The sequence below is a fragment of the Phascolarctos cinereus genome, unplaced genomic scaffold (genome assembly GCF_003287225.1).
Source record: "Phascolarctos cinereus isolate Bilbo 61053 unplaced genomic scaffold, phaCin_HiC Scaffold_2;HRSCAF=192, whole genome shotgun sequence".
Lineage (NCBI taxonomy): Eukaryota > Metazoa > Chordata > Mammalia > Diprotodontia > Phascolarctidae > Phascolarctos > Phascolarctos cinereus.
In genome coordinates, this window is record NW_027555625.1 from 359,095,283 (window position 1) to 359,107,052 (window position 11,770).

The 11,770-nt window shown below is 36.6% G+C and overlaps 1 pseudogene; it reads left to right on the forward strand.

The window, feature by feature from the left end:
* Positions 1 to 10,286: 10,286 nt before the first annotated feature.
* Positions 10,287 to 10,704, forward strand: LOC110222405 (charged multivesicular body protein 3 pseudogene; annotated as a pseudogene).
* Positions 10,705 to 11,770: the final 1,066 nt, after the last annotated feature.

An 11,770-nucleotide genomic window follows, 5' to 3' on the forward strand; every position in this document is an offset into this window, starting at 1 on the left:
ATTTATGTGGGTTTATTTTATAGCCTGCAACTTTGCTGGAGTTGTTTATTATTTCAAGTAGTTTTTTACTTGATTCTCTAGGATTCTCTAAGTATATCATCATGTCATCTGCAAAGAGTGATAGCTTTGTTTCTTCTTTGCCTATTCTAATGCCTTCAATTTCTTTTTCTTCTCTTATTGCTAAAGCTAAGGTTTCCAGTACAATATTGAATAACAGTGGTGATAATGGACATCCTTGTTTCACCCCCGATCTTATTGGAAATGCTTCTAGCCTGTCCCCATTACATATAATGCTTGCTGAAGGTTTTAGATATGCTATTTATTATTTTAAGGAAGACTCCATTTATACCTATGCTTTCTAGTGTTTTTAATAGGAATGGGTGTTGTATTTTATCAAAAGCTTTTTCTGCATCTATTGAGATGATCATGTGGTTTCTGTTGTTGTTGATATGCTCAATGATGCTGATAGTTTTCCTAATATTGAACCAACCCTGCATTCCTGGTATAAATCCTACTTGGTCATAGTGTATTATTCTTGTGATAAGTTGCTGTAATCTATTTGCTAGTATTTTGTTTAAAATTTTTGCATATATATTTATTAGAGAAATTGGTCTATAATTTTCTTTCTCTGTTTTTGCTCTTCCTGGTTTAGGTGTCAGCAACATATTTGTATCATAAAAAGAATTTGGTAAGACTCCTTCTTCACCTATTTCCCCACATAGTCTATATAGTATTGGAATTAATTGTTCTTTAAATGTTTGATAGAATTCGCATGTAAATCCATCTGGCCCTGGAGATTTTTTCCTAGGGAGTTCATCAATGGCTTGTTCAAATTCTTTTTCTGAGATGGGGTTATTAAAGTATTTTAATTCCTCTTTTAATCTGGGCAATTTATATTTTTGTAAATATGTATCTTTTTCACTAAGATTGTCAAATTTGTTGTCATGTAGTTGGGCAAAATAATTCCTAATTATTGTTTTAATTTCCTCTTCCTTGGTGGTAGCTTCACCCTTTTCATTCTTGATACTAGTAATTTGGTTTTCTTCTTTCTTTTTTTTAAATTAAATTAACCAAAGGTTTATCTATTTTATTGTCTTTTTCATAAAACCAGCTCTTAGTTTTATTTATTAGTTCAATATTTTCTTAATTTCAATTTTATTAATTTTTCCTTTGGTTTTCAATATTTCTAATTTGGTGTTTAGTTGAGGATTTTTAATTTGTTCTTTTTCTAGTTTTTTTAGTTGTATGCCCAATTCATTAATCTCCTCTTTTTCTATTTTATTTATGTAAGCATTTAGAGATGTAAGACTTCCCTAAGAACTGCTTTCGCTGCATCCCATAAGTTTTGGTATGTTGTCTCATTATTGTCATTCTCTTGAATGAAATTATTGATTGTTTCTATGATTTTTGTTTGACCCAATCATTTTTTAGGATTAGATTATTTAGTTTCCAATTATTTTTTAGTCTATCTTTCCATGGCCCTTTATTACATATAATTTTTATTGCATCATGATCTGAAAAGGATGCATTTAATATTTCTGCCTTTCTGCATTGGATTGTGAGGTTTTTATGCCCTAGTACATGGTCATTTTTGTGTATGTGCCATGTACTGCTGAGAAAAAAGTATATTCCTTTCTATCCCCATTCAGTTTTCTCCAGAGGTCTATCATACCTAACTTTTCTAATGTTCTATTCACCTCCTTAACTTCTTTCTCATTTATTTTGTGGTTAGACTTATCTAGTTGAGAGGGGAGGTTCAGGTCCCCACTAGTATAGTTTTGCTGTCTATTTCTTCCTGTAACTCCCTGAACTTCTCCTGTAAGAATTTGGATGCTATACCATTTGGTGCATATATGTTTAGTAATGATATTACTTCATTGTCTATGGTGCCTTTTAGCAGGATGTAGTTTCCTTCCTTATCTCTTTTGATTAGATCTATTTTTGCTTTTGCTTTGTCTGAGATCAGGATTGCTACCCCTGCTTTTTTACTTCAGCTGAAGCATAATATATTCTGCTCCAGCCTTTTACCTTTACCCTGTATGTGTCACTCTTTTTCAAATGTGTTTCCTGTAAACAACATATTGTAGGATTATGGTTTTTAATCCATTCTGCAATCCATTTCCATTTTATGGGAGAGTTCATCCCATTCACATTCACAGTTATGATTACTATCTGTGTCTTTTTCTCCATCCTTTTCCCCCATTTATGCTTTTCTTTCTCCTTTTTCCTTTCCCCTTCACTAGTGTTTTGCTTTTGACCACCCTCCTTCAGTCCCTCCTCCCTTTTATTATCCCTTTCCCTTTTCTTCCCCTTTACTCTTACTGCTTCTTCCCTCCCTTCTTTCCCCCTCCCTTTTCTTTCCCCTTTTCCCTCCTACTGCCTATAGGGCAAGTTAGATTTCTATACCTAACTGATTATTATGCCCTTCTTGAGCCAAATCTGATGAGAGTAAGGTTCAAACAATGCTCCCCCCCCTTCTTTCCCTCTGCTGTAATAGGATTTTGTGTCTTTTCCTGTAATGTAATTTACCCTTGTCTGCCTCCTCCTTTCTCAGTACATTTTCTAAGATCAGATTGATCCACTTATTTGGATCCATTTAACCCACTTGATTAGATTTTTTTTTTATCATTACATCAAAGTCAACTAATATCCACCCTCTTTATGTATACTCCTTTAACATGGTGTAATAACAATACAGTTCTCAAGGGTTGCAAGTGTCATCTATTCCCTTGTAGGGTTTAAACACACATATTGTATCTTTCTGTCCCATTTACCTTTTTAAGTCCTTCTTGAGTCCTGTACTTGAAGATCAAATTTTTTGTTGAGCTCTGGTCTTTTTATCAGGAAGGTTTGGAAGTCTCCTATTTGTTGAATATCCATCTCCTCCCTTGAAAAATGATGCTCATTTTTGCTGGGTAATTGATCCTTGGCTGCATTCCAAGCTCCTTTGCCTTATGGAATATCATGTTCCATGCCCTGCAGTCTTTTAATGTAGAAGCTGCAAGGTCCTGTGTAATCCTGACTGTGGTTCCATGATATTTAAATTGTTTCTTTCTGGCTGCTTGCAGCACCTTCTCTTTCATCTGGTAATTTTGGAATTTTGCTATTATATTCCTTGGCGTTGTCAATTTGGGATCTCTTTCAGGTGTAGTGGATTCTTTCTATGGTTATTTTCCCTTCTGGTTCTAGGACTTCAGCTTTCCTTTATGATTTCCTGAAAGATACTGTCCAGGCTCTTTTTTTCATCATGATTTTCAGGTAGTCCAATAATTTTTAAATTGTCTCTCCTGATCGATTTTCCAGGTCGGTTTTTACTGATGAGGTATTTTACATTTTCATCTATTTTTTCATTTTTTTGTTTCTGTTTGACTGATTCTTGCTCTCTCATAGAGACATTAGTTTCCATTTGTCCAATTCTAGTTTTTAACAGATTGTTTTCTTCTGTTAGTTTTTGTACTTCCTTCTTCAATTGGCCAATTTGTTTTTTAGGGACTTGTTTTCTTCAGTGTATTTTTTTCCAATTGGCCAATTGTATTTTTGAAGGACTCTTCTACCTCTCTCATTTGACTTTAAAATCCTTCTTGAGCTCTTCTAAGAAGGCTTTTTGGGCTTCAGACCAGTTCATATTCCCTTTTGTTGTTGCAGATGTGGGTTTGTTGACAATGTTGTCCTCTTCAGAATTTCTGTCTTGATCTTCACTCTTCTCATAATATGAATCTATGGTATTTCTTTTTACTCATGTTTCTTTATTCCCTGGCCTTTAAAGAGATTGAGCTCTCCTGCTGGGAACAGAGGGCACTGACCCAAGCTTCTTGTGTTGGGATCCTAGGTCTTTGTCATTGGCTTTGTGTGCTGGGGCCTCTTATGTTGGCAATTGGAGGCTGTAGGTTTCTGGCAGCTTACCTCATGTTGGGCTGGAATCAGCAAGGCTGGAACTTTCAGGCAATTCTAGGTTGCCTGCTTTTTCTTTCCTTTCCTTTCTTCAGCTTCTTTTAGATGGGTGCTGCAGGGTGTTTATCTACCTGGGCCTCTTGCAGTGCTGTCTCCCTTGTTTCTGCTAATGCACTGGGAGATTCCTTTGCTGTAGAGTGCCAAGGCACCTGGTGGTTTTCCGAGCTGGTTTCCACTGGTTCCCCCACACTCACTGAGGCACTTGGAGGTCCAGGTGTTGGTGTTTTCCTGCTCTACCACCTGGGCTTCAGGATCTTTCTTGACAGTTGGAGGCTAGGGTTCTGACAGCTACCTGGTGTTGGGTTGGAATCAGCAAGGCTGGGACTTCAGGAAGACTTTAGGTTGCTTTCTTCAACTCCTTTCAGATGAGTGCTGCAGGGTGCTTATCCGCATGGGGCCCTTTGTAGCGCTGCTTCCCTTATTTTTGCTGAGGCACCGGGAGACCTGTTTGCTGGGCTGCTGCACTGCTGCTCCTCGTCTTTCTTCTAGTTCAGTTGTTCCAGGTTGTTTTTTTTTCCTGGGGTGTTATTTTCTGGATTTTCAGAGGTTGATAGGGGAGAGTGAGAGCAACTACCTTTTTACTCTGCTATCTTGGCTCCTGGAAGCAGAAGTTCCTATTTTCTCCTCTTTGTTAAAATTCTTTATGAGATTAAGAATTCTCATGAAGGTTATCCTTCATGAAGACATATGAAGGGAAGAGGTGGACTTTTGAAAATACTATTTTCCATGAGTAAGATACACAAAAGTGCAGGAAATCCAAGATCCCACTTTTTACTGCTGTAGATAATAAAACATTTGACTCAGTAGTCCAAAATGATTCTTAAAGGTTCTCCTCAAACAAGAAGTCTTTCTTTCTTACATATGTTAAATCATGCAAGGTTCACAGGTAAATGCATGCAGAGATGTAATTCTTTTCAGCAATTCTCTAAGCATAATATGGGGCTACCTGGTCACCATTAGTGTTCACCACTATTGTGGAGGTTGTCTTGCATGGGGTCCAAGTGGAAAAAAGATTCCCTGAAAATGGTGATGTCTTCCAGATGCTCTTGCTTGCAGATGTCACATTGATTATGTGAAGTCCTAGAACATTGTAGGACCTCTTCAGCGAAATCTATTATTGGTCGAAAGAGAATGACCTAACAATTCATCCAGGAAAAATTATGTGGTTGAAAAGTATTATGCTCTCTCTCCTCATTTCTGCTTCCTTGTTTCCTGGGCTTCTTTCAATTCCCAGCTAAATTCCCACTTTTTATGAGAAGTATTTCCTTATCCCCCTTAATAATATTGCCTTCCCTCCATTGACTACTTCTAATTTATCCTGTATATATCTTGTTTGTACATGTTGTTTTCATGTTGTCTCCCTCATTTGATATGAGCTTCTTGAGAACAGGGACTTATTTTTACCTTTCTTCATATCTACTGTGCTTAGCACAGTGTCTGACACATAGTAGACACTTAATAAGGGCTTACTGATTAACTGACTAGGGCATAGGCTAGATGTTTAGACTGATGAGTCAGTACATTAGTACATATACTAGGGATAGATATTGCAGATGGATAATGAATTATGTCCAGAACAGAATAGCGGGTAAACTGGACAGCATTTGAGTAATCCTGCAGTATTTGAAAAAAATGAAAAAAATGATGTCAAGTTGTACTCTAGTACAAAGACTCATAGTTTTAACACCAATATTCTCTCATTAATGTCATGTGATTGCAAATCTGAGAATATCACAATCTCTAAAGAATCAACAGTGATTGATTCTCCAAATTAGTAGACAGTAGCTTAATTCCAAACTTGGCTTTCTTACAAGAAGTGGCAAAAGGGATCATTCAGGAAGTGTGTGATTATAAAAGGAGGTAGACTAGTTGCATAGCAGGACTGAGGAAAAACAGACAAACTGAGTGCTGCACCTAGAGGACAATATCAGGAAGAATGTGGGAGATCCTCTGCAGATGATAATACATGGGGAAATGTCAGCAAGATCCATACAGGGTGAGAAAGTGTGGATATCTCCACTGATAGGAGGAATCAATGCAATCATAAATCCTTTGATATATTGAAATATATGTTCAGAGAACTGAGAAAATAGAGAAAGTAGGAAGCTTACTAATGATTCACTTCTTATGAAATATGTTCAGAAATGAATTGCCTTCCAGAGAAGGGGTTGTTAACTTTAGATTTGTGAATTCGTTCTTTTAATATTTTGACAACCATATCATATTATTGTCTTCATTTGTAATTTTGTGTATCTTTTTCACATGAATTTAAATACATCTTTTAGTGTTTCACCATACTGGAAAAGGGGTCATGACACACACACACAAAGGTCAAAACCTTTGCTCTTGAACATAACAGACTTATAAATATGTGAATAAAATATCAGAAATTATAAGAAAAAGAAAAAGAAAAAGAAAAGGGCAGCTAGGTGGCATAGTGGATAGAGCACCAGCCCTGGATTCAGGAGGACCTGAGTTCAAATCTGGCCTCAGACACATAACACTTACTAGCTGTGTGACCCTAGGCAAATCACTGAACCCCATTGCCTAGTCAAAAAAAAAAGCAATTATAAATATTACTTTTATAGACCATAGCATCATTTAAGTAGTAATTGAAAAGATAAATACTATCAACAATGTAGGCATAGAGATTAAAAATTAATGCAATTTTGAATCAAAGAAAAATTATAGAAACATTAAGAACTTTATTAAAGATTATGCAATAACAATATAATATATAATCAATGAAATGAAGTTAAGCAGATTTCAAAAGTAAATTTATGTCCCTGAATTATCATATTAATAAAACACAAAAAGAGAAAATTAATGAGTTACTTTGAAGTTAAAAAAATTAGATAATCAACATATACTTGAAGGACAAAAGAAATCATTAAACTGAAATGAGAAATTATCAAAATTGCAAGAAAAAGAAATCAAGACATGAAATAAAAAACTGTACATTTGAAAATACTGATAGGATTGGTAAACTGTTAGCTAATTGAACCAGGATGAAGAGAAAGGAAACCTCCAACCTAAGTAAAAAAAAGAATTAAAAGGGAGAAATAACAATGAATAGTAAAGAAATAAAGAAAACTATCAGAGACTATTAGAGGAATGCAATTATTCACAAATATGATGAATTTAACACAGTAGTACTAAAATGGATCTGCTTTTCTGTGCCCCTCCAGAACTTTCTTCTGCTTAAGAGCAGCTACTAGGGGATAGAGGATTGGGCTTGGAGTTGGGAAGGTCTGAATTCAGATCTGATCTCATTTGCTGGTTATGTGACCCTAAACTAGTCACTTGACCTCTATCTGCCTCAGTTTTCTCAACTATAAAATAGGGATAATAGTAGGAGTCCTGGGGTTGTGAGGATCAAATGAGATGACATTTATAAAATGCACAGTGCCTGGTACATAGTAGGCACTTAATAAATGTTTATTTCCTTCTTTCCTCTGTCTCCTCTATGCTGTGCATACTTTTAAAGTTTTCATTGACATGCTTCCACCCCCCCCCACCTTTTTAGGGGTTATGGTAATCATTATCACTACCTCCTATATCTCCAAAATAGCGCTCCCTTCTTCCCATAAAAAGTGAAGAAAAATTCTCTCTTGTAACAAATACAAAAATACATATATATATATGTGTGTGTACAATATGTAATTATAGGTGCAGTATAATTATACATAATATTTAATTATATATAATAATGTATATATACATATAGTATAGACAGATAGATAGTTGATAGAGTCAAAATGAGTGTGAGAACTAGCAGTTTTCCCTTAGCTTCTTCACATTCTCCCCTGTGATGGTTGATAGAGTGCCAGAGAGAATTCTGATTGAGAAAGCCAAGAAAAAGTCACAGTGAGTCATTTTTCCAGCCCAGGTAAGCTTAGCAAGATAGAAAGAGCAATATTTGGACACTAGACTGGGGGCTGGCCGGGAAAGCAGCAGGACTGGGACCACAACAGGCTGAACTGGTAGTGGGCTGTGGTGATGGCAGCATTGATAGAGTGCAGCCCAGGGCTCAGAGATGATAGAGGGAGTAAACACCGAGGCAAATAGAGATTACTGGGGAATTACTGTACTGTAATGAGGGCAGGAATGAGTGCCATTTAGAAGGATCCAGGTCCTAGTTCCAGGGGGAAGAGGAGCAATTAGAGTAAGAAGGAGCAAATGCTTTACCTGTGTAAAGAGCAACGGATAGGTTCCAAAATCCTAGCTATGTGGCTGTGAGGCTAAGAACTTTTGAAGCACTGAAAACTTACAGTTCCCCAGAGTAAGCTATGAAATCAATCAGTAGCAGAAATCAATCAAGCAGTAGAATCAATCAATCAAACATTTATTAAATGCCTACTATGTGCCAAGCACTGTGCTTAATTGATGGGGATACAAAAAAGACACACAAAAATAGTCCCTACCCTCAAGGAGCTTACAAATGAATGGGGGAGACAACATGCAAACATATGAAAACAAGCTCTATGTAGGATAAACAGGAAATAATTAAGAGAGGGAAGACACTAGAATTAAGAGAGGTTTAGGAAAACATCCAAAATAAGATGGGATTTTAGTTGGGACTTAAAGGAAGGCAGGGAGGTCAGTAGTCAGAGTGAAGGAGGGAGAACATTCCAGACATGGGGACAGCCAGAGAAAATGTCTGGAACTGAAAGATGGTATATCTTCTCCATGGAATAGACAAGAGGCCAGTGTCACATGTCTAGTAAAATGTAAGAAGATTAGAAAGATAGGAGGGGGCCAGGTTATAAAGTGTTTTTAATGTCAAACTGAGCATTTTGTATTTGATCCTGAAGATAATAGGGAGCTACTGGAGTTTATTGAGTGGGGGTGGTATGATATAATTGGCTCTGTACTTTGAGAAAATCACTTTATAAGCTGAATGGAATTTGGATTTGAGTGGGAAGAGACTTGAGGAAGATAGATTGACAAATAGGCTATTGCAAAAAGCCAGGAGCAAAGTGATGGGGGCCTGCATTAGAGTGGTTGCAGTGTCAGAGGAGAGAAGAAGGAATATTTGAAAGATGTTGTAAAGGTGAAATCTATAGGCTTTGACAATAGATTGGATATTGGGGCAAGGTGAGAAATAGTAAGGAGTCCAGGATGACTCATAAGTTTCAGGCCTAAGGGACTGGGAGGATGGTGTTGCCCTTTCCAGTAACAGGGCATGTAGGGAGGTGGGGGATGGGTGGGTAAAGAAAAAGAGAATGAATTCCACTTTATATATATTGAATTTAAGATGTCTACTAGACATTCAGTTTGAGATGTCTGAAAGGTAGTTGAAGATGCAAGATTGGAGATCAACAGTGAGTTTGGGGCAGGATAGGTAGATTCAAGAATCATCAGCACAAAAATAGTAATTAAATCCATGGGGACTAATGAGATCACCAAGTAAAGTAGTATAGAAAGATTAAAAAAAAAGCATGGGGACAGAACCTATGGTTAGAAGGCGTAATATGGAAGAAGATCCAGCAAAAGAGATGGAAAAGGAATGGTCAGATAGGTAAGAGGAGAACCACAAGAGAATAGTGTCCCAGAAACCTAGAGAGAAGACAGTATCAAGGAGGAGAGAGTAATCAACTGGGCTAAAGGGTGAAAAGAGGTCAAGGAGAATGCAGATCAAGAAAAGGCCATTGGATTTGTCAGCCAAGAGATCATTAGTAACTATGGAGAGAGCAGTTTCAGTGGAATAATAAGGTCAGCAGCTGAATTGGAAGAGATTGGGAAGAGAGTAAGACAGAAAATGGAAGTAGCTAAAAAACCCCCATATCCTCTCAGAGGTAAGAAGAACCCAACAATAAAGCCCAAAGTCAAGAAGTAGGTTGGGAAAATGAACAAATGGGAAAAAAATCTCACCATGGAAATCTGCTGTAGTGAAAGAGAAACTCAAGACACAAGCACAATAGAAGACAGTAACTTGAACATATCTATAAACAAAGTCTCAAAAGAAAAATGAAGATTGGAAAGAATTCCTAGAAGAATAAAAGAAAGAGATAAATAAAAGGAAAAAAAATCAAATAAAACAGTAGAGAATAAATTGGGAAAAGAAATGAGAGCTATAGAAGAAAATTATAAAAAGAGAATGAATAGATTGGTAAAAAAAACCACAAAAATACTTAAAATTAGAATTGGCAGGAGTTTGCAGACAAGCCTCTAAGGAGCTGGTCAATGAATAAACATTGAAGATCAGAAAAGAAACGAGAGTAGTTGACAGGCAAATAAGAGATATCTAGAGGGAAGAGGAAAAAGTGAAGCAATCTGTGAAGGATGCTGCCAAAAAAGGCCAGAAGAATGTTTATATTATGCTAGCCAAGGAGATGATCCTATCAAGGAAGGCTGTAAGCAAGCTGTATGCATCAAAGGCACATGTAAATTCTGTCCTCATGGGCATGAAGAACCAAGAAAAGCACAGCCAAAGTCTATTGAAGATCTAAGAGATCTAGGCAACCATGAAGGACCTCTCTAAAGAGATGATGAAGACAGGGATCATAGAGGAGATGTGAGAAGACACTTTTGAAAGCATGGGCAATCAAGAAGAAATGGAGGAAGTGGAAGAAATAGAGATTGATAAAATTCTTTTTGAAATTATAGCAGGGGCCTTAGGCAAAGCACCTAGCACAATTATGGATACTTTTTTCAGAGTTTGAGCTTGTTGGGGAAACAATTGCTGTTGAGGAGGAGGAAGAAGATGATTTTGAAGCCATGCAATCCTAATTAGCCATACTCCAAAGCTAGGTGGGTATGCCTGTTCTATCAGAAGTGAGTAGTTTTGTTTTTTTGTTTTGTTTTTTCTTTTGTCTACCTGATGGACACCCTGGCTAGGACATGTACAAGTTTTTACTTATCTCCTGTAAAATATGTTTTGCATATGTTATCACTTTAGAGAGAATTACTTCTGTTGATTTCTGCTGAACTTCCTAAAGAGAGGATGGAGCTGTCACAAGTGTAAAAGAGGGGATAATTAACCTGAGATGATTGTTGCCACATTAGTATGTGATTTCCAGATATGAAACTGTTGTGTAGAGTGGAGAAAAATTCCTTGAAGCAAGTAGTATCTTCCCACAAAGCACTTTTAAGTACTCTGCTGCCTGAATGTCAAATATTCTATGCATTTTTCTGAAAAAACACCATAAGTGGATTTTTAACAAATTTCTGCTTTAAAAAATTAGAATTGGCCAAGTGGAAACTAATAAGTCCATGAAACAATAAGACAAAGTGAAAAGACTGGAAAAATGTTATAGACTGAAAAAAATAGAAAAAAGTGAAATATCATATAGGAAAAAACAACTGAGCTGGAAAATAGATTGAGGAGAGAGAATTTAAGAATCACTGGGCTCTCTGAAAGTCATGAGTGAAAAAAGAACCTAGGCATAATATTTTAAGAAATTATAAAGGAAAACTGCCCACATATTTTAGGATCATAGGGTGAAGCAGAATTTGAAGGAATCCACTGGTCACTTTCTGAAAGGAATCCCAAAAGGAAAATTCTGAGGAATATTATAAGCATAGTCTATGACTCCCATGTTATGGGGAAAAAAATGCTGTAAGTGCCCAGAAAGAAAGAATTAAAATACCATGGAGATATGGTCAGGATCACACAAGATTTATCAGCTACCACTCTAAAGGAATGGAGGGTTTAGAATATGATATTCTGGAAGGCAAAGGAGCTAGGATCACATCCAAGAATAACCTACCTGGCAAAACTGAGTATAATTCTATTGGGGGAGAATGGACATTTAATGAAACAATGAACTTTCAAGCATTCCCGATGAAAAGAACAGAGCTTAATAGAAAATTTGGC